Source organism: Theropithecus gelada, chromosome X (genome assembly GCF_003255815.1).
Source record: "Theropithecus gelada isolate Dixy chromosome X, Tgel_1.0, whole genome shotgun sequence".
NCBI classification, from domain to species: Eukaryota; Metazoa; Chordata; class Mammalia; order Primates; family Cercopithecidae; genus Theropithecus; species Theropithecus gelada.
Genome location: NC_037689.1, coordinates 148,829,856 through 148,852,274, shown reverse-complemented (window position 1 = coordinate 148,852,274; position 22,419 = coordinate 148,829,856).

The window sequence follows — 22,419 nt, the reverse complement described above, 5'->3', positions numbered from 1 at the left end:
GAAAAAAAAAACCAGTGTGGGTGGGAAGAGGGGGAAGTGGTCACTTTTTCTGTAAGATGAAATACTTCTGACTTTCGCAAGAAATTAAAAGAATGCCAGTTTACAAGTAGAAATGACTGTGATCCCTTGATTATACAACAGGAAAATAATACAGCATGGATTGCTATCCATTTACATGGGATTCAACTTTGTCCAATTTAAAAACTCCAATTTGACAAGAGGTTTTCACCCACTCAGGCTACATGGAATTGATGTAGAGTGTGTGGTGGGGTGTCAGCTATCACTATTCTAAAACTTAATGCTATTTAACATCAAGTCAAAATTGCTGCTTTTAGGAATGTGAAGTGTTAAGCACAATGTAGGTGTTTCAGAAATATTTAATGATTGATTAATAGGCAGAAATTGCTCCAGAAAGAACATGTCAAATCCAAAACTTAGAGAAAAATGACAATAGGAAAGAGTGCCTGGATCAGTAAAAAAAGAACAGGTTAGAAAGAGAAGAAGGACAGTGATATAGCAAGATAAACTATCTCCTTGAAAGCATCTACATTCCATTTTTCTTGCAATCATATGGATGGAGTGGGACATTAGAAAAAGGAATCTGATGAAGGTAGTCCCTTTTATTAGTGAAAAATCAAATAAGAGGAAACAAGCTTTCACTGAAACAGTTTTTGTTTTGATAAGACATAAGGGAGGACTTTCTGACCATCAGGAACACTAAAGAATTTCACTAAATAAGTTATGGATTATTCAGCCATGGATATCCTCACAATAGAAACAGACCTTCACACATTCTTGCTAGTTCAGCCTGTCACTGTCCTGGAGCAAGTGTAGTGCTTGATGGGGCAGCCCAATTTAAGAACAATGCACTGCACTGGAGGTCCAAAATGCCAGATTCTAGGCCAAATCATCTACTTAGCAATGACATGTCCTTGACCAAATTCTTGAACTTTGTTGAATCCCTGTTTATTTAGGACTCTATACATCACAGGGTTGCTGTGAAGACGAAGTAAGAGACTATATACATAATGCTTTGTATCTGCAAAGCCATGTGTGGCTTTTAATTATTATTTTGAATTCTAGAGTTTAAAATAATAATCACAACCCTTATCTGAAATTCACAAAGCAGGTAGCAAGCAGCCTTTTCAGGATAAATGCTAAAGTCCAAACCCCTTGCCCTGGTACAGGAAACTCATTCCTTTTCCCGCCCCAACCACTATCAAATCTGATGGTTCCCTAAGTGTACTGAACCATCATCTTCTCCATGAAGTTCTTCCAGGATGTACGCTCCCAGACAGTACAGACATTCTCCTCTTATGTATTCTCTGTGCCCTATGTAGATGTTGCCCCTCCATTGGATTTCTCTGTTTACTTCGTCTCCCCTACTAGACCAGAAGTCCTTTGTGGGCTTCCATCCTTGAATCTGATCAATCTATTTCTGAACGTGCCCAATGTAGCATCCAACATATCAAAGCAACACAATTAGTTTTCATTTGATATTACCTTGTGCAGCCTGTATTTGTACCAATATGTTTACCAGCTTCTTGTCCATCATTGCTTCTTGCATTCCACTCATTTCTCAGTTTAATTTCTGTGCTTGAGTTCATATTTTAGTAGGTCTTTAGGCAAATATCTATGTCTTTGTCTCAGTGTTTTATGGCCAAGGTATGGAACAGCCTGATGCATAGTGTGTGCTCAATAAATAAACAAACATTAAATGAAAGAATAAATAGTAACCTCAGTCTTTGTCTGACTGTTCTAGGTTCTTTGTGTTTCCATATACATTTTAGAATATGTTTGTTTAATTCTGCCAAAAAAGAGTCTGCTTAGATTTTGACTAGATTGGTGTTGAATCTATAGATCAATTTGAGGAGAAACAATATCTTCATATTGAGTCTTCCAATACACAAACATGGCATATTTCTACATTTATTTAGATTCTCTTTAATTTTTCTCTGCAACGTTTTGTAGCTTCAACATGGAAGAATGGCATATTTCTTCGTTACATTCATTCCTAAGTATTTTACGGTTTTTGATGCTATTGTAAATGGTATTTTTAAAAGCTTTATTTCCAATTGTTTGTTGCAAGTATGTATATGTATTATCCGTTGCTAGAATTTTGCATGTTGATCTTATATTTGTGACTTTGCTAAATTCATTTATTACTTCTAATAAGTTTTTAGATGTCTTAGAAATGTTGTGAATACAGTCATAGTTTATGGATGAAAACGGTTTTACTTTTTTATTTTGTATGCTTTTCTTTCTTTTCTTTTCTTTTTTTTGTCATTTTGCACTATCTAGGACCTCCAGTGCAATACTGTATAACATGGTGAGAATGGGCATCTTTGTCTTGCTCCTGATCTTAGGGACAAAGCATCCAGGGTTTTACTATCAAGTAAGGTGTTTGTTGTCAGTTCTGAATATTCAGCCTTTATCAGATTGGGGAAGTTCTTTCTATTCATGATCCACTGAGGCTTTGGGGCTTGTTTGTTAAGAATAAATAGATATTGAATTTTCCAGATGCTTTTTCTGAACTGATTGAGATGATCATATTATTTTTCTTTTTTATTTAGTTAATATGGTAAATTACACTGACTGATTTTTGAGTATTAAACCAGCCTTCCATTCCTGGGATAAGTCCTCCTTGGTCATGAGGTATTATCATTTTTATATATTGCTGGATTTGATTTGCTAATTTTACTGAAATGTTATTCACTTGACAATGTATTTTGCTCTACTTCTAAATGTTAATTAAATTGAGCATAGAATTCAAGGTTGACAGTTTTTTCCCTGAGTACTTTGAAGATATTCATCTGTCTTTTAGCATCTATTTTTTGATGAAAAGTCTATATTCAGTCTAGTTGTCATTTCTTTAAGGGTAATATTTATTTTTTTCTCCCTGGAAGCTTTTAAGATTTTTGTCTTCAATATCCTGAAGTTTCATCATAATGTGTCTAGGGGATAGATTTGTTTTTACTTATTCTGCTTAAGACTCAGTATGATTCTTCCATCTGAGCACTTGTATCATATTTCAATAATTGGTCTTTATTCCTTCAAATATATCCTCTCTCTCTCTCTCGCTCTCTTTCTCTCTCTCGCTCTCTCTCTCTCTCTCTCTCTCTGTCTTCCCACTCTGTCCATATCTTCTCCTCCTGGATCACCTACTAGATATGTTGGCTCTTCTTATTCTATTCTCTAAATTTCCTAATGACACTTTCAAATTCCCCACTTTGTATCTCTTTCTTGCATTCCAGGTGATTTTCTTAGCTCTATCTTTCAGTTCACTGTTTCTTTCTTTAGCAGTGTCCCATCTGCTATCTCATCCACTGAGTTTTTCGATTTAAAACTATGTTTCATTTTGAGAAGAACCAGGATTCTTTTTCAAGTCTTCTTTTGTCACCTTGTCCTGTTCTTTCATTATGGCTTATTTTTATCTCTGTCATTATTTTAAATATATGTGCTTTACAGTTTCTTTCAGATTGTTCTATTATTCTAAGATTTTAGCTGGATAGTTCTTCCACTGTGTCTGCTGAGTCTCTCTCATAAAGGTTCATTTTCTTGTGTAGTTTGCAATTTTTGTTTTAGGGTGAGGGCATATTTAGTGAGGGTTACTTATGTTGAAGGACAATGTGCCCTGGTTTGTGAGTCTCTACAGACAGTCTTGGTGCTTTCTTTTGCCAAGAATCCCAGAAGTTTCTTTGGTTTTAGACCAACTTTCCCAATGATGGCCTGACTTGTGATTCCTGTCCCATGCAAGTTTTATAAATTCTGACCCCATTTCTATGGGAAGTGTGAGATTTCTCATAAGAGATATTTCTCATGGGGTCCCTCCAAAGCCTGGGTGGACATGAAGCTTCCTTACTCCTTCTCTGGGTGATTGACTTTTTTCCAGTCTATGAGAAGAAGGACTCTCCAAGGTTCTGGCCTTTATGCAAGGAAGTCATTCTAACTCCTCTACGTAACATGGACATGTCTTCCAAACATATGGCCTCTCTATGCCTGGAACCCAATGCCCAGCACCTGGCACTTATATCAGGTTCACATTTTCTAAGTACTACTCCAAGATTTACTTATACTTAATGCTCTGCATTTATTGCTTTTCTGTGTTTGAGGTGATCAGAAATTTTCACATTTTTTTCTTCAAATTTTGCGCTATATTTTATTTTTTATTTTTAAGAATTCTTTTTTAGAAAGACAGAGAGAATAGTGTAACAAATACCCAAACACTCATATTCGAGATTTAAAAGTATTTTTTTCTTTCTTGCCACATTTACTTTATCTATTAGTTTTCTGAAACATTTCACAATAGGTTGCAGCCATCATGGCATCTGGCCTCCAATTAGTTTAATTTATATTTCCTAAAAATAAGGACATTCTCCTATATAACCATAATACCAATATTATACTTAAGAAAATTAACCTATTATCAAGTAGTATTCAAATTTCATAAACTGTTTCCAAACTACATTTTATAGCTGCTTTAAAAAAAATCAGGATCCAAAGAATTACACACCAATGATGAAAGACACTTTCTGTTATGTCTTTTTATTCCATTTTAATCTAGAACCATCCCTTTGACATTGACTTTTTGTAGAAACTTTTTGTACAGCTATGTTGTACATTCTCCAATGTTCTAGCTTTGACTGATTATTTCTTTGTGATTGTTTAACCTGATCCTCTATCTCTATATTTTCTGTAAATCGAAAATAAGGTTTAATGGCTTGACTTCTTGCAAGAATATTTCATAGGGGATGCTTTGTGTTTCCTGTTGCATCACATTAGGAGATCTGGTTGTCCCATTATTAAGGGTGCCAAGATTGCTGCCTGGGTTAAGGTGATGACAGCCTAATCTCTCTACTGTAAAGTTATATTCCCCCCCCAACCCCAAACACACACCTTGTAACTAACAAGCAAGTAATCTCTGAGGTGTGGACCAAGTATTAAAAGCAATTTGGAGTTGTGTTTTATCCATGTTTCTATGAATTTGTAGGAAGAGAAGGGATCCCATCACCTTGGAACTCCCTGCCAGTGAGTTCCCCGTCCCTGGGCAGACACAGGGATGGGGTGGGTGCTCAAGAAACAGTGAGACAAGAGGGACACAGTCCTCCTGAAAGGAGCTCATAGCCCAGTTGGGGAGACGACACAAACCCCTACACAGATATCTATCTCCAACCCCCACTGCTCTGGGTGGAATGAATCACCTCCTTCCTTATAGAGAAAACCAAAGCACTGCTTTCAGAAGAAGTTTTGCTTTCCCTGCTAGGTTCAGCAAAGCTTCCCTGAGGCCCTTCACTGTGCAGAAATTGTGTCTGGCCCTGGGAATACGGAGATGAACAAAGCATGCCCCTTGCCCTGTGAGGGCTTGAGGGCTAATTGGAGAGACAGACACATAAACAGACAATTGCAGTCCAGCATACTGAGCACTCTAACACAGGAGTAAACAATGTGCTGTGGGAGGTCAGAGGAGAGAGCAATTACCAAAGCCCCCTTCCCTACAAAGCTAGAGAGGCCACCAGCCCTGCTACTCCAGGTGGAAGTGGGCACTCCTCCTCTGAATGGCACTTAGCATTTCTCTAGGCCTCCCTTATGCTGCTTCCTATTGACTACATTTTCTTACTGTAACTTACACAGAAACTGTGAGCTTCTTAAGAGAAATTCAAACAAGGTTTCCCACAGAAACATGCATTCTTTCTGATATGCTCTGTAACACTTTCTTGGGCTGTGCTATAGTCTGGCTGCCCGCTACCCTGGAAGAACACCCCACAGAATTCCAAATGGTGTTTGCCCAGAGCAGAGGGCATAAGACTCTCCACCTTCCGCTTAACTGGACACTCCATGTCATCAATAAAAAGGCAGCCAAAAAGTACATCCACTTTGGGGTAACCATCTTGCCTTGTTATTTCAGGTTAAACTGGCTATGAACTGGGCCACTCAGTATTTTCTCCCCTTTCAGTCACTGTGAATAACCTTCACTGTAGCTGCTCCAGCCTTTGCCCTCAAACTTACGAAGCAATCAAATCCATTTCTGATTAAGAATTAAACATTTTCTGCCCTGCCCAGGCTCTGCTAATCCGGGGCAGTGTTTAGTTTATTACCTTTCAGGCTTCATGTTTTTTTGAGTGACTGAGTGGGCAGACATGTCCATTCACTGCGGGGAATTTCCTGGAATTAGCAGTACAGTAAAGAAAAACCTTGGCATAAAGGCACTAAGGCAACTACAGCTAAAAAATAAATTTTAACCACAGTATAAAAGGAAATGGTTAATCCCAGTTTGCAATTAATTTCAGCCTCTAATCAATTCCTCCTGTGAGTAAAGCACATGAGAAATACGATCTCCAAATGATTAATTCATAGCGAAAGGTCACTTCTTTGAGGTATGAGCAGTGTCTGGAATCTTTCCCTCCTTACAGGTCTCGACAGTAGTGACCTGAGCACGTTCTCCTCCTGCTTAGGTCTCAACTTTAATCAGGGAATCACAATCTATTATTTATTCTTCACAATGAAGAAAAAGGAATATAAACATGTGGGTTTGGTGTCACCCATAGATCAATTAGAAAAAACAGAAAAAGAAAAAACTAACAGATTCCTCCAAGCTGAGTAGTCTTCTTGCAGTTTGTGCCAACTTCAACACAGCTCAGATGTTTATTCAATAATAAAATGGGCACTTCTAGAAGAACCGCTTATGGCTAACTAGAAAGGTAGCACTTGAGCTATCATTTTCTCAACTGATTTTGGAATAAAATAGATGAAGGTAAATTCTCTGTGAATAATGCCTCTGTCCTTCCCACCTTCCCTGCTCATCTAATCCCAGGAGCAGAGAGAGCAAAAGGGGGAGCAGAGAGACAGCATCTGAGACAGAGATGCCAGGAGTTGTGTGGCTCAGCATGCCTCCTTTGCAGGGCATGTTGACTCCTCTAAATGGAGCAATCTAAATGGAGCAATCTTGGGGCCATTTTCGGGACTGCTTGTGAGGCTGATGGCTGCACTTTGGAAGGCAGCCTCACTATGCTTGCTATGGGGGCCTCTGCAGAGCCCGTGCACAGCAGTTCTGGGTGCCAGGTTACCAGTGGAAACCAAGAAGTTTGAGGCGGTTCCTGCACATGAGTCAGGCCCAGGTGCTCCTTAATGAATGGCTGGCCCCAGCTCTTGTGTCCCATCGCTGGGCCCTTCAGGCGGCTCACATTTTGAACTGTTACTGCTCATCACAGAAGAGTGTTCTGAGAATGTCCCCCTCCTCCCAATATCATTAATTCTCCCACCTCGCCCCCACCACCAAACAAACAGAAATGTGAAAAGTATTCCCTCTAGGTGAAGTAACTTCTAGGATAGCTTTTGGTTTAGGGGCTTGTATGTGGATGGCTTTTTTGTTTGTTTTGTTTTTTTTTGTTTTGTTTTGTTTTGCAGGGTAGAGGGGAAACAGAAGCCAGATACTCTCTGTCTGTGCTTTGCTGTGTATGGGAAACATCCTTTCTGTGGAATGCTGGCAACAGGGAGCTTGAGTTCACATTTTGCTATTGGCCTGCAGTATCTCGCAAGCTTTCAAGAAACCTTCAGTTGAGGACCCAAGAGAGGCTACTGAATGCTGATTTTGAACTGAGAATGTACACTGTCCCTATGAAAGTGACATGCATAGTCACAGTCCTGGGATGGAAGCTGCAGAGTAGATGAGGGCATAGGATAGACCATGACTATTCTGCCCATATTGATGCTGCCTTCAGATTTCATGCAAGAGATACTTACCGATGGGACCATCAAAGGCTGGACCTTCCAGCAAACCGGCTGCAGAGCTAGAATTATGACTCAACTTTGCTGACTCCCAAGTCAGTGCTCTCCCAAGCTTATCTTCCAGTAAGGGGTCAGTGATGTTAGGATTCAAACTTCCTCTTTTTGAGTAGTATGGATATCCTCTTCTCCCAAATTCTGTTGCTCCCTGCCCCAACTCTGAAAAAGAAAAACCACCCATCTTATACACCCTGAAAGCATTATCATTATGTAAAACCTGACAGGAGGAGGGTGGTGCATTTCTCATAAACACTTTTTGTTTTTCTAAACCTCCCATTAATTTCCAGTGCAAATATGTCCATGGGCTATAGCAGGAGACAATGTCTCTGTTGGGAAACTTTAAACTTCTCACCCGGCATAGTGAAAATGCAGCCCTTTGAAACCTGAGACCTACCAGCATAAAGATGAAAGCTGTTATGTGACACAAAATAAGACATTTGTGAATAACTCAAGGTTGTTTTGCCTGGTTCCCCTGATGAACTGATACCATTGCTATATCTTGGCAACAGTAAACTCTGAGGGGATGGCATGGGAGAGAGAATGGAGGACATATTTTGCCCTGTTCTAGAACAACAGGAGTGAAGAAGCTGTCACCACGGATGCTAAAATGTTTGGAGTAATATGGTCCAATGAGTCTCCAATGGTGAGTGGTGATCCAGTGTCGAGCTGATAGAACTTAAAAATACAGATCTCTGGGCACATGCCAGAAAGTTAAATTTGGCAGAGGCTGGAGTTTGCTCAGTTATCTGTATTTTTATATGTGTGTTCCTGGTGATTCTGACATGCAGCCAATTTGGGGAACCACTGACTGATCTATCAAACTCTCCCAACTCTGCCACTTGGGTCAGGGGTGGAGTTCAGGGCAAAAGAATGGATTTGGAGAGGGATACATCCTGAGCCTATGGGGTTGGTGCATTCAGAGATTTGGGAGCTGCTGTCAGATGCAGGACCCCAAAGTAGGAGCTGCTCTCTTTGGAAGGGTAAAACCATGACAACCTCAGAAGAGAGTCTCGGTCTCCTCCAGAAGACGCTCAGTGTGTGTACAAAGAGGAGACATGGGTACACATTGGTAGAAAAAAGCAGAAAGCTCTCAAAAGTGGCCTTAGAGACATGTGATGGCACAAATGGGGAAATTGAGGTCCAGAGTGTGAGACAGGCTCAGCTCAAAGACCCATGGGCAGCAAGCACCAATGTTAGCTAAACTTTTGCTTCTTAGCTAGGGATCCCTGCACCATACCACAGTTCAGGCTTGTGCAATATATGCTCCACTTTGCTCATTTGTTCATATGTCACGAATATTAATCAAGTACTCTAGGAGAAGGTGAAAGCAGAAAAATTATACACAGCCCCCACCATCTAGGTACTTCCTGGCTATTAGAAGAAATGGCTGTAACACAAGGGTGAGACAATGCCTGAGGAGTGATATTGATACAGGGATGGAGGAAGGTGCTTCTGCCTGGCAGGAAACCCTGGAGTAAGTTGGGATGAGAGACATCTCCCTCCTAGAGGTAACCTAAATAATCTCATCATCAAACTCCCTAACTTCAGAGCTAAGCCTCAGCCCTAAAGTCTACCAAAGGTGGGGTGTAGAGGTGCAGAGAGCAGAGGCAAATTGCCAGAGGTCGCACAGCCAGCAAGTGGTGGAGCCAGGGCTCCATCCCAGATTATCTCACTCCTGGGTGGTCCAGCGTTCTTACCTATTTTCCACAGTGGTGATGAATTCACAGAAGAAGAAACCATACTGAGAACTTTGTTGGGACTTAAAAATCTGGATGAAAGAAAAGAGCTCTGTTTTCCTAGATTAATTAGTTTGTGTCCTTAAGCAAGGGAATTGTCATGAACCAACACATCTCAGGTGGGTAGGGAGGACAAGAGATTGCCCTGGACATGGTGGCTACAGGTGTAATCCTCCGTTCAAGTAGTTATATACCCCTCTGCACTGCATTTGTCAAAAACAGCCCTTTCTGAGTGTTTGTCTCTAACAGATGGGTTTTGTCATCAAAACCAAACAATAGAAAGCAGGACAGACATAAGGCATCTTTTTCTATTGGATTTGTTGCTGCTTGTGGCAGAGGGTGAGATACTGCAAATAATTTAATAAGGTCTGTCTGCTTATGTTTAATTATATCATGCTGCTCTGCTTCCCACTTTCCCTGTGATTTTCCTGAGTGTTTCCTCATTTCTTTTCTATCTTCTTATCATAAGGACAATGATGGTTATAATGACAAATACTTATATAGTATTTACCATGGGTGAGGCAGTGTTTTAAGCACTTGGAAAATACTAATTCATTTAATATTCATTTAATCCTCAACCCTATATGGTGGCTTATTGATATTATCCCTATTTTACTTATTAGAAAACAGAGACAATATGTAACCTGCCTAGGGTCACACAGCTAGCAAGTAGTGGAGGTAAGATCTGAACTCAAACAATTTAGGTCCATAATCTATGGTCTGTACTCTTAACCACTATGCACACAGCCACTTCAGATAGCAAAGAAAAATAGATGGAAAATTAGAAGACAATCCTCCCTTACAAACAGATGTTGAAATTATTCTAAAACAAAATTCTGATCTTCTGACTACAAGCTTATGTCTATGACTGAAAGAGAAAAAAGAAGCAAAAATGACATCTGACTTGATTGACCCTCAGTTTAAATGGAGAGCCCAATGCCCCACCTGGGACAGCAGAAACCTCTACTTAGTATTTGCTCAATAAATATTAGATGGATAAGTAAATTAATAAACATATGGATAACATTTTCTCTAAGCTTATATGTAAAAAACTGCATTGTCCACATCCTCAAACTCAGAGTTTATTTGAATTGTGGGAAGAACATCTGGAAGCCTGAACTCTTGGGTGTAAGCTCCAGGTCCATCACTTATGAGCTGTAGACTTTTGGAAAGTCAGCCAGCTTCTCTGATCCTTACTTTTCTTTTCTAGAAAATGAAGATAATAAGCTCTGCCTAATAGGATGGCTGGAAGGGTAAAATAATTGATTTGAAACCATTTTATAGACCACCAAATGTTATCTAAGCATGAGGGTAAGTTAGAGACCCCATAGGCCAATCAAATATTTTTTTCCTCCATACAACAAGGAGACCTAGAAGCAGTTCTGTCTGCCTCAGATTGTGATATAGGCCAGTCCTCTTCCCAGTGCCACACTCCAGGGAGCTCTGTTCACAGTGCACTCCATGTGAGTGGTAGCCCTGGGTCATGTACTTCGGAGACCCTGTCTAGTGGATAAAGTGGACAGCAATGGACAGTTGGTTGTGATTTCCTAGTGGTGGCCTTAGCCTCTGATGGTACTGGTGGCACTGTGGATTAAGCAGGTAGCCAGGCCAGGCACACCATGACCCTGTCTTCAGAGAAGAGATGCAAAGCTCATAGATGGGAAATGACTTGTCCAAGGTTATGAAGCCAGTAAGTGATGGGGATGGATGCAGAACCTGGGTACCACTTTCTACTCATCCCAGAGCCCTCTGAATCTGTGGGAGTAAGTGCAGCCTTCACATGCAAAGGCCTGTGGGAAGGGAGTTGTCGAAGTAGCTTTGAAGAGAAACATGTCGTGTTTTTCTTATATCGAAAATATTGACAGAACCGTGATTCCGTTTCATCTGTGTTTGTTGATGGAATTTGTAAAACTAAATCTTGTTTCCCTCTTTAGTGAGCATATATTACCAACTTCAATGTGGAAAGAACACTTATAATAACTGAGCCACAGGAAAACATCCATTTATTTGAAAAGAGATGAGTCAAACTCAGAGAACTTGAGAAATAATTATAAACTAGCTCCAGGAGTTGGCACCTGAGAAACGCATGTTATGTGTGTCTGGGTGTATGGGGAGAGCCACTGCAGTCATGCATGTGGTTCTTCTGGCCTCAGTCTCCCCTCTCAGAAGAAAGGTCTGGCCATTGGGTTCAGGTGTCTTAGGAAACAAGGTCATTGGAGTCCTGGGGCTAAGACGTGAGTCAAGGCAGGCCCACTGGAGAGACTAATTATCCGAAATGAATGTTACTACATCTGGGGGCTAGAGTAGGGAAGTGGAGTGAGGTCAGCAAGTCCTGGTGTAGGAGACATGGACATTCACATCATTGTCTAAATTCAGCTTGGCTTTGACTGGTGCAAAGCAGTTTCTCCAGAAGCACCACCAATGGAAAGGTAAGGAGGCTCGATTGTGGAAGAGTCCTCAGAGAACACGTTTCCTAATCCTTTATTTCACAATTGAAGAATATTGAGCCCAGAGAGGGAAAATACATATACTTTGGTCACACACCTTGGTAGTGCCTGAGCTGAGATGAGAACCCATATCTGTTGATGTCCAAGCAAAGGCTCTTACCCCTGCATGTACCTGCTAATTTAAAAGGAACAGAAGGCCAGGCGTGGTGGCTCACACCTGTAACCACAGCACTTTGGGAGGCCAAGGTGGGCAGATCACCTGAGGTTAGGAGTTCAAGACCAGCCTGGCCAACATGATGCCACCCCGTCTCTACTAAAAATACAAAAAAATTAGCTGGGCATAGTGGCGGGCACCTGTAATCCCAGCTACTCAGGAGGCTGAGGCAGGAGAATCGCTTGAACCCGGGAGGCAGAGGTTGCAGTGAGCTGAGACCATGCCACTGCACTGCAGCCTTGGCGACAAGAGAGAAACTCCATCTAAAAAAAAAAAAAATTAAAATTAACAGAAATGGAGGTGTGGAGCTGAATGCCCTCTTGCTCATTAAAACACTCATTTTATTATGAATGGAGGAAAAAAATCTTCTTCCAGAAAAAGATTGTAAAACAATTTTTAAAAGCATTCACTATGATTAGTAGCAATTATGGCAGACACCCCAGCTGTAGCATGATGAGAGATGATGAGAGTGTCAGAACTATGCCTTCAATGTCTGGGCCTTGACCTGTCCACATTTTGGCCCACTGAGCAGTAGCACTGGATATCCGTGAGGCTTCTGAACACTCTGAAAGGAGCTGGGCAGCCACACCAACTGTGCCAATTCAAGTAATCTCCACACAGAGCAATGTGGAATGAACAGGAAACTCAAAATTCAGGGTGAAGTGGCTCAAGTAGTGTCCCTCCAAAAGATATGTTCACCTGGAAACTGTGATTGCAATCTTATTTGGAAAAGTGGTCTTTGCAGATATAATTAAACAAAGAATCTTGAGATGTGGAGATCATCCTGGATTTAAAGTGTCCCCATACGAGACAGAAGAGAAGACACACACAGTGGGGAAAAGGCCATGTAAAGAAGGAGGCAGAGATTGGAGTGATGTGGCCACAAGAAAGGAATGCTTGGAGTCACCAGAAGCTGGAAGAGGCAAGGAAGGATTATCCCTTAGAGCCTTCAGAGGGAATGTGGCCCTGCCAACATCTTGATTTCAGACTTCAAACCTCTAGAATTGTGAAGGAATAAAGTTCTGCTGTTTTAAGTCACGATGTTTCTGGTATTTTGTTACAGCAGCCCTAGGAAACTACCAACAGGGGTAGTTGCCTAACTGGCAGCCTCAGCAAGAGCTGGGCCCATCTGGGCACACACCTGGCAACAGAACCCATGTCCTGAGGCAGAAGCCAGTGGCAACAAGACTGTAACACCAAGTCCTCCTTGCTTCCTCCTACCTTATACCCAAGACTCAGGTCTGCTACCAGTGGAGAGCAAGACTCCCTTCATGTCCCCATCATTACAGCTGAATCTCATGTCCAGGGCCAAGGGCTTGTCTTGAAATGCAGCCCAGTTCCTAAGACAGAAGCCATGCCCTGCTCTTGTCAGGCCTTCCCCCATGGCCTGAGTCCTTCCTTCAAAGCTAACATGATGACTGAGGCCCTTCTACCTGCTGAGAAATTAATCAGATGCATTCTATTTGGCTAGTCCAAAATGAATTATACTTTGATTTTCCTAACCTCTTTAATTAAATCTACCAACTAAAATATTAAACAGCCCTCTATATCTACCTGGCAATTTAGTTTTGGTTTTGACATCCTCTAAAACTCAAGGCAGATGTTTCAGGTAATAAATATCAAATCCCAATCTATTTTTTCCTCTCCCCACCAACTCTTTTTACAGATCTTAGCTGCAAATATGGCTAATTAAAGAAAATCTGATCAATTTGCCCTGAGGCTTGCTGGTTCCTCAATTTCTTGTGGCCGGGCCATGGCTACTTGGCAGTATGGCTACTACTTGAGGTCTGACTCCCCAGTACTGATGGCTTGCTGTTTTCCTGGTACCACGTTCCACCTTCCTAACTGTTTCTGGGGCTGACCCTATTCTCTGGGGCCTGAAGCTTCAGTTAGTCCTGCTGGCACTGGATGGGAGCCATCACAAGGCATGACAATGCCTGATGCTTCTGTACGCAGTTTGTAGTTAGAGCTCTATTCTGAGGAAGGACAAAGACTTAAATGAGGTTATGGGAAGGGGCTGCCAATGACTCAATTGCTCTGCTTTATTCTGCTAGTGTAATTTTAGTCACGTGCTGTGTTGCCACAGTGAGTAACCAACCCTGCTTATTAGACAAATTGCTCTTTATTAGAAAATGCTCATTTACTTAGTAGATTACAATAGCACTAAGGAAGTCACTGGAGCCCAGAAGGCAACTGCACCCATGCTGCAAAGGATGTATGTCCATCATTGCAAATATTAGCAGCTTCACACTTTAAAGATATCTCCAGATGTCTTAGGTGATCCGGTTCAGCTCTTTCATGTATGGGATGTTCCTATACTCAATCTCAATTATGCCTATGTGCTCAAAGCAGAACCATACTTTCAAGAGGCTCTATCTCTTTAGAAAATAATCAAATACCATAAATTCAAAAATTTTTACATAGAGATGGGATTTCACCTGAGTCTAAGATAGTTTATGCCAAAAAGCATAGATGGGGACATATCTGTATATACACATGTTCCACCCAAATTGTCCCATTTGTCCATCTCTCAAGTTAGGTTTAATGTGTATGTCATAATCAAATTAGACTTTGATCATAATTAAATTAGACTTTGATCTTTGTATTTATTGGTTTGAAGGTCCACATTTTAACTTCTTCTGGGACTTGACTGTAACAAAGGAAAAAGGAAAGATTGATGGATATTAAGAGTACCATATGCAGGCAAGATTCATAATCTGATACTCTGTTCCCCTTAGCTGTTTCTGAGGAGGAATTCATTTGTGCCTTTGAGTTTAACAGAGGAGGTCCCCAGGTTGAAGAACGGAAGCCTTTGGAGAGCAGCTTCCAGTTTGGTTTCATCAAGCGGGGCCAGGACTAGGGTGGGGTAGGGGAGACACTCACCTCAGCTGCAAAAATTAAAGGGACACCCAAAACCTCAGTAATTAAAATAAATTATATTTTAATGTAATATTATAAAACTCAAAATTAATGCTAAAATTCCATGAGCAAAATACGAAAATTTAAAATCAAGACAGAATCCAACCCTGCACTTGCACAACCATGTCTCATTTGTCTCACTCTAATCGTGGCCCTACGTCTGATAAAACCTCATTTACAAAAACAAGCTGCCCATTTCTTGGGCATAGTTTGTCAATTTGAATTTTTAAAATATTGCACTGAAATATTATTTATATTTACTATCCCCTTAAATCTTGTGCGTAAGGTACGTGACTTACTCACCTCACCTTAGTCCCAATCCTGCAACCAAACCAATCCTCCTAAGCACATATTTTATTTTTCTATTGATTTCTGCCATTGGATGATTGAACTTTGTGTGGGTCACATCTGAAGTGCTGTTATGTTAGGTTAGGTTAGGTTATGCTAGTGAAAGCCACAAGACTTAGGAGTTAAAAAGGAACTGAATGAGCCTTTTGAAAAACCACTGCTGGCACCCAGCAGTTGCATTTTACACTTCATGGCAAAGAGTGGCAGGCGTGATGGGAGCAAGGCACAGCATTTGCATTTCTCTTGGTGCCTGTGTAATCACTGATACTATTTTGTGGCTATCTATTCATCAAAGCAACCCTAAATTGAGGCATTATTAAAAACAAACAAACAAACAAAAACTTAAATTCTCAAATTTCAAGTAAGTGAAGAAACCAGTTCATTGCTTCATCAATTCAACCAGGCCAAAGCAGGCAGAAACCCGTGTTCTGAGAATAGATGGCCTGGCTAGTAATGATCTGGATGGAGTGCAAGCCACAGTCTGGAGACAGCAGTGGGAGTATGTGCTGTGGAGCCTGGTACAGGTCTGGTCCTCACCAGCCATCAATACAGCTTTCCAAGCCCCTTGTGTCCAACTTTGAGTCTGGCAAAGGAAGGCTATGACAGCACACTACAAAGAGCATGCGCCCTCTGTCAGCTAGGTTTCCTACATAGGCCACACTGTTTTACAGCTCCAAGAACTCACTGATGCTGCCCCTTCTGTCTGAAATGCTGTCTTCCTGGTGTCTCCTGGCTTAGTTCTGCTAGTTATTTAATATTCAGACCAAAGTCCAGGTAAATATGGTAGAATGGTCATGTGCATCTAAATTTCACTCCCTCCCAAAAGCACAGTAAAGGATTATACCAATCTCTAACTTACAGTGGTTCAATTTACAATTTTTCAACTTTAGGATGGTACAAAAGCAATACATATTCAGTATGTTCCTCAACTTAAGATGGAATCACACCCAGATAAACTCGTTGTAAACTGAAAATATCGTAAGTCAAATGTGCATTTTCAATTTACCATGGGTTTATCAGAACACAACCCCATCATAAGTAGAGTAGGGGAGAATCAGTATTTTTTTAAAACAATCTCACAGTGACAGAAAGAATGGAAAGGGAGACAAGCATAACAACATTTCAGAAGCTGAGAGATGAACCAGGAGTAGCTGACTTAGCTGACCCAAGGAAGCTGAAACCAGGTTGGCAGTGGGGATGACTGAGAAGCAATGTAATCTACATCACAGAATTTTCCACAGGCTCAAGAACAGGCAGCCCCGGTTACCTCAGGACTGGGGCATGGTGAAGTTTTTCTCTGGAGAGGATTAAACAGAGGGTCTCCAGACTGGGGACACCAGGAAAAGTTGAGGACAGTAGCCTCTTCACAAAACATGTAACCCAAATGTTGAAAGCAGAGAACCCTGTCACCTTTGACCCTCTTGGCTCCCAGAACACTGGCACCGAAATCCTTTCCCTCCAGGCAGGAGACTGGAAAAATCGGATTGGTTGCAGTGTCACATGCACAAAAGGGAAAAGAGGTGGGTAAATATGTAGACTGAGCTCAGGAGTGTGGCCTTTATGGTTCATGCAGTCAGTGGGCACTAAAGGATTTCAACAGACTGTGGTGTAATGAGAGGAAGAGAGAAGGGATGTGGACACTCAAGATTTTTATATTTATATACATTTGTAATTGTGGTAAAATACACATAGGATAAAATTACTATCTTAACCATCTTTAAGTGTTAACCACCATCCCTCTCCAGAACTTGTTCATCTTCCCAAACTGAAACTCTATACCCAGCAATGACTAACTCCCCACTCCTCCTCCACCAGCCCCTGGCACTCACCATTCTACTGTCTGTCTCCATGAGTTTGACTATTCTAAGGCCCTTCCAAATTTGCATCCTACAGTATTTGTCCTTTTGTGACTGGCTCATTTCACTGACCATAATGTCCTCAAGGCTCATCCATGTTGTAGCATGTGTCAGAATTTCCTTCCTTTTTAAGGCTGGACAATATTCCATTGTATGTGTGTACCATGTTTGGTTTATCCATTCATCATGAATGGACATTTGGGCTGTTTCCACTTTTTGGTTGTTGTGAATATGCTGCTCTCAACATGGGTGTACAAATTTCAGGTTTGTTTTGTTTTGTTTTGTTTTTCATGTGGCACTTACACACTGTGATTCCAAGGAAGGCTTCATTGCAGTGACATCAACAAAAGAAGTCCTTCAGAATCTCCAGGTGTTCCCAGCATTCCAAAGGATGCAAGATGCAGATGCAGCTAGGAAGCAGAGGGCATGGCAATGACTTTAAGCTCTTCCACCACTTCTAGCACCTCCAGGTGTGTGCTTTTGGTGCTATTGCCCCTTTCTTAGTCTTAATTTCCTCCTGTGAACAAGGACTAAAATCTCACTCTGCCATCTACCCAGGACTGTTGAGAGGTCACAGGAACTAACATGTGCAAGAACCTTGTAAAGTCAAAAGTGTGGTGCTCATGGGGTGATGCTGTTGCTGCCGCCTGAGGGAGCGAGAGAACTCAAGTACAAGGGTAGCAGGGCTGGGAGCGGGTGTGGGCACGTGGTACAGGTCTTGGAAGGAGATACGGAAATCTTTCGGGGAGCACGACCCTGGGGCACAGGAAGCTTTGAGGTCAGAGTACAAATTGAGGAAGTTGCACAGATTGAAATGTCAAAAGCGGTTGATTATCTCAATTGCTCCATAGCTAGCTTGTCCTTTTATTTCTTAAATAAAATAACTCAATAAATATGCACTTATGGTAATTGGGACCAAAATCCAATAGTATTCAGGGGACAAATAGAATTATGGCCCTCACAGAGAGGGGCTCTGCATGACATGGTGACATCCTGTCTTAGGGCAGAGACACAGGAAATAAGGGCTTTGCTGTTGAGCTGTCTTTGCCTGTGGTCTGCTACTGGGCACGTCTGGATGCTGTCACTATAGAGTTATCTTCTCCCCTCGTTTAAGGTTGTAGCATCAAGGCTATGTGTCTGGAGGGAATAAGATACGTACTTGGCCATGTCTTGAACTTCTTTTTGTCTTTTGTTCAATTAAAAAAAACTAGCTGCTCCTTTACTGTCTAAAAACAGTTGAAAGTTTTGGAACCTGAAATAGGTAAATGCAGCCCAGTTCTCTCATTTCCTTCCCTGGCAGGGAAAGGAAGGGTGTTGGCAGAGGCTATTTCTTGCAAACAGCTGCCTAGACAACACCCCAGCCTCCTGACCAGGCCCTGGCTATACATTCAGTGTTGCTCAGGGGCTTTCAGAGGCTAGGGTTCTGACAATGCCAGCAGGTGCTGGAAAATTTGTGACTTCTTTGGTGACCTTGGGCAGGTGCCTCCCTACCTGATCCTTACTTTCCCCACCTCTCTGGAGCCAGGAGCCTTAAGGTCCCAAGCCCACTCACACTTGCTCCAACAGCCTCTTGGCCCAAGGGACTTCGACATCTTTTCTCCTGTTCTCATAAGAACCCTAATAGGTAGGCATTACCCTGCCCCTCCCCACAATCTGAAAGATCGGGAAAGGGAAGCTTAGAGGTGTCAGACCACAGACAGGATTCCTTACCCAAGAGCTAAGTTGCTCTGCTGGGACTGGACTGCAGGACTCTGCCCTCTACTCTTGACACAGGGCTGTCTCATCCCACTCTGCTGCTTCCCTGGAGAACAGAGTGGCAGGTAAGACCTGTTGAGGCAGAACTATTGCACAAATGCACACATGATTTTTAAGCAAAGATAAAGAAAGAATTTACTTTCTTCACCCCAAAGCCCTTCATCCAATAAGTTCAGACTCTTCATAGTCTCAGGTGATGGACACTCACTGGATTTAAACTGGTACCAGACCCCTCTCTTCCCATTTGCTTTGAATGTGACGAGGCGCTTCTGCAGCCTGCATCTCTGGACAAGGCTTTTTTTTTTTTTTTGCCTGTTGGTGAAAGGTTTGGGCCTGTAACCAGTACTTCTCTCCCCTAAGTAAATACAAATGAGAGGCTTGCACACCCTGCCCCACACCTCTCTACTCTGACTAATTGCTCAAGTCCTCAGATGTGCTTTATGGTCCTGCATCCACCATTATCACCAAGGCAGGAAACCCAGAGCAGTCCTGTTATTTCTTCAAGAGATGCTTCCTGGGCTTCCACAGTCTCTAGGCCATTGTGCTTTCTATCTGAGGAATGCACATCATTGCTGGAGCCTTAGTTCCGTCCTGGGCCTAGGAGAGCTCCAAGCTGGATCTGGGTCAGTTCTCCTGTGTGTGTGTGTATGTGTGTGTGTGTGTGTGCGCGTGCATGTAGAGTGGGGGATGATGATAGCTGCTGTGCTTTGGTGAGTGGTGAGTTACCTGGGTACAGCTATAGCTCTTCTCAGGATCAATTCATTTTGAGATAAATGGGGGTGCAGGGGAAGAGCTACCACACTAAAAAGCCAATTTTAGTCTAGCCTCATCAGTGCATGATCTTCACCAAGAGCCATGTTACTGCTCTCAGTTTGCCTCAGTTTGTCTGCCTGTAAAAGTGGTGACAGATAGTATCCTAACCACCTCATGGTTTGGTGAGTCTGACAAGCTAGTGGGTGGAAAACCACTTTGCAGCTCATAGACCTTATCCCAGTGTGCAGCCTTTCCCCAGTGTGCTGAACAGTGGCTCACACTTCTCACCCTTGGACTCAAGGGCAAGTAAATGCCCCCCCCACCCCCTTGGTTACCCCCAGATGCCAAGCATAGGGCTCGATGCCCTTTCACTGCTGTACCTCATTACTTCAACTGACTGCCTTGGAGCCCTGTATCTTTTACTTCAGGTTCTTGATCTTTCTTGAATTCTTCCCAAACTCTAAAACTAGCCAATTGGCATATTTACTCACTCACTCTGGCATTGAACATAAACTCCGGCACCATTGTCAGTTCTCTGGGGTCCTAATGTGCTTGTCTGCAAGCCTTGCTCATGTCTACTTCTACATGTAAACATCTCTTAGCCTATCCTTCCCTTTCCCTCCTTGCTCTTTTTCCCTTTATTTATTTTCCTTTTCTTTGGTAATTGTTGCTTCTTCTACGCAATGATTTCTTTTCATCTTTTCTCTTTTATTCTCCCTCATATCTCTTGCTAAAATATTATAAGAATCATGTTTCTTCTCATTATTTTCTTGTTTGTTAGGAGAAAAGAGACAGAATATTTATCTTGTACATTTGATAGCTGGGTGTTTTTTATACCATTTCTCTGAACTTTGATTTTTCATGAGTCGTACACAGAAGACTATATTTCCATACAGTTTCAAAGGTGTATTTCTAATTGCCTTGTGCCTTTCCATGGTAACTAAAACCACAAGCTGGAAACTTTGAATTTATGAATGGCACTGGCTCAGGCTACAACAAATCAAGCTTCTAAAATCAGTTTGAAAAATGTCCTATTTTGGTGTATAGCTGCAAAATGTATGTCACCATTTTCTAATTTTTAAAGGTTTTAATAACATTTATTTTTTACATTGTAAAAGTAACTTGTGCTCATTATATAACACTTGAAAAACACAGAAACATAGAACCAAAAAAACGGTAGTTTCATCTCTCAAAAGCAACCACAGTTGTTAACACTTTGTTCTATTTCCTAAATAGAACAAAGGTGCTACTATCACTATTTTTAAATATATTTTTGTGTCTTTTTTGTGTGTGTGTGTGACGAAATCTTGCTCTGCCGCCCAGGCTGCAGTGCAGTGGCGCGATCTCAGCTCACTGCAACCTCTGCCTCCCAGGTTCAAGCGATTCTCCTGTCTCAGTCTCCCGAGTAGCTGGGATTACAGGCATCTTGTCCAACTAATTTTTTTTTTTTTTAATAGAGACAGGGTTTCACCATGTTGGTCAGGCTGGTCTCAAACTCCGGACCTCAGGTGATCGGCCCACCTCAGCCTCCCCAAGTGCTGGGATTAGAGGTGTGAGCCACCGAGACGGAACTTGTGTCACTATTTTTAAAAATCCATAACAAATCCACAAGCGTGTAAGCCCTGTGAGGTAGAAACCTTGTCTTATGCATCTAGAATGCTGCATGGTACAAAAGGGAACTCCATAAATATCTATCAGAGAATAAAACGTGGTTTATATATTTGGGTTTGCAATTCAGGAGGGTATTTTTACCATAGTATTAAAATACTATTGATACTTTATGCATGTTCATATCAAGTTTGTATAGCGCACCACGTGGAGATGGTCTCAGAGGAGGGGCTATCCTGCCTTCTGCTGAGCAGGGCTGGGAAAGCACCAGAGTGGTTGTTATCACCACTGTGTCTGCAGCCTCTTCTTTGTACTCTCATCACATCCTGTGCTCCTCTGTTCACAACTCTCATCATGTTTCACAGTTGCTTTTTCACTGTCTGCCTTTTCAAATTGTGAGCCCCATGAGAGCAGGTATTTTTGTCTCTCCTGGTCACTGCTGTATCCCCAACACGTAGTTTAGTGCCTGGCATATAGTAGGCACTTGATAAAGATTTGTTGATTGATGGAATGAAGACAATAACAATTCCTGAAATTAAAGATCTTGCTGTCTAGCAGGGAGGATAAAATCAGTTTCCAGATAACTAACACAAGGAAGGCTCCTATCTTTTCTCTTACTGCTCCTTTAGGATGTCTCATGAAGTTGGCTATGTAGGCTCCTTTTGTTTTCCCTGTATTGTGGCTGGGGGAGGTCAAAGCGCAGAGATGTAACAAGACTGATGGATGGCAGCGAAGGGACTACAGTTTGCTTTCTCTGACTCCTGATTCAATGCTCTTTCTACATCTCATTGATGACCTTCTACTTCAGAAAGATTTTTTGTTTGTTTGTTTTTGTTTTTTTCTATGACTCTCTGAAACAATGTTGTTTGGTTACAGACTAGAATTGGGAAGATCCTTGATGTCAAATATTTGTCTGTGATTTGTTACTTTGGTAACAATGGTGTGTGGTCACCTCAAGGAGGATAAACTCAGGATCTCTTAATAGATTAGGCAGTTTGAAA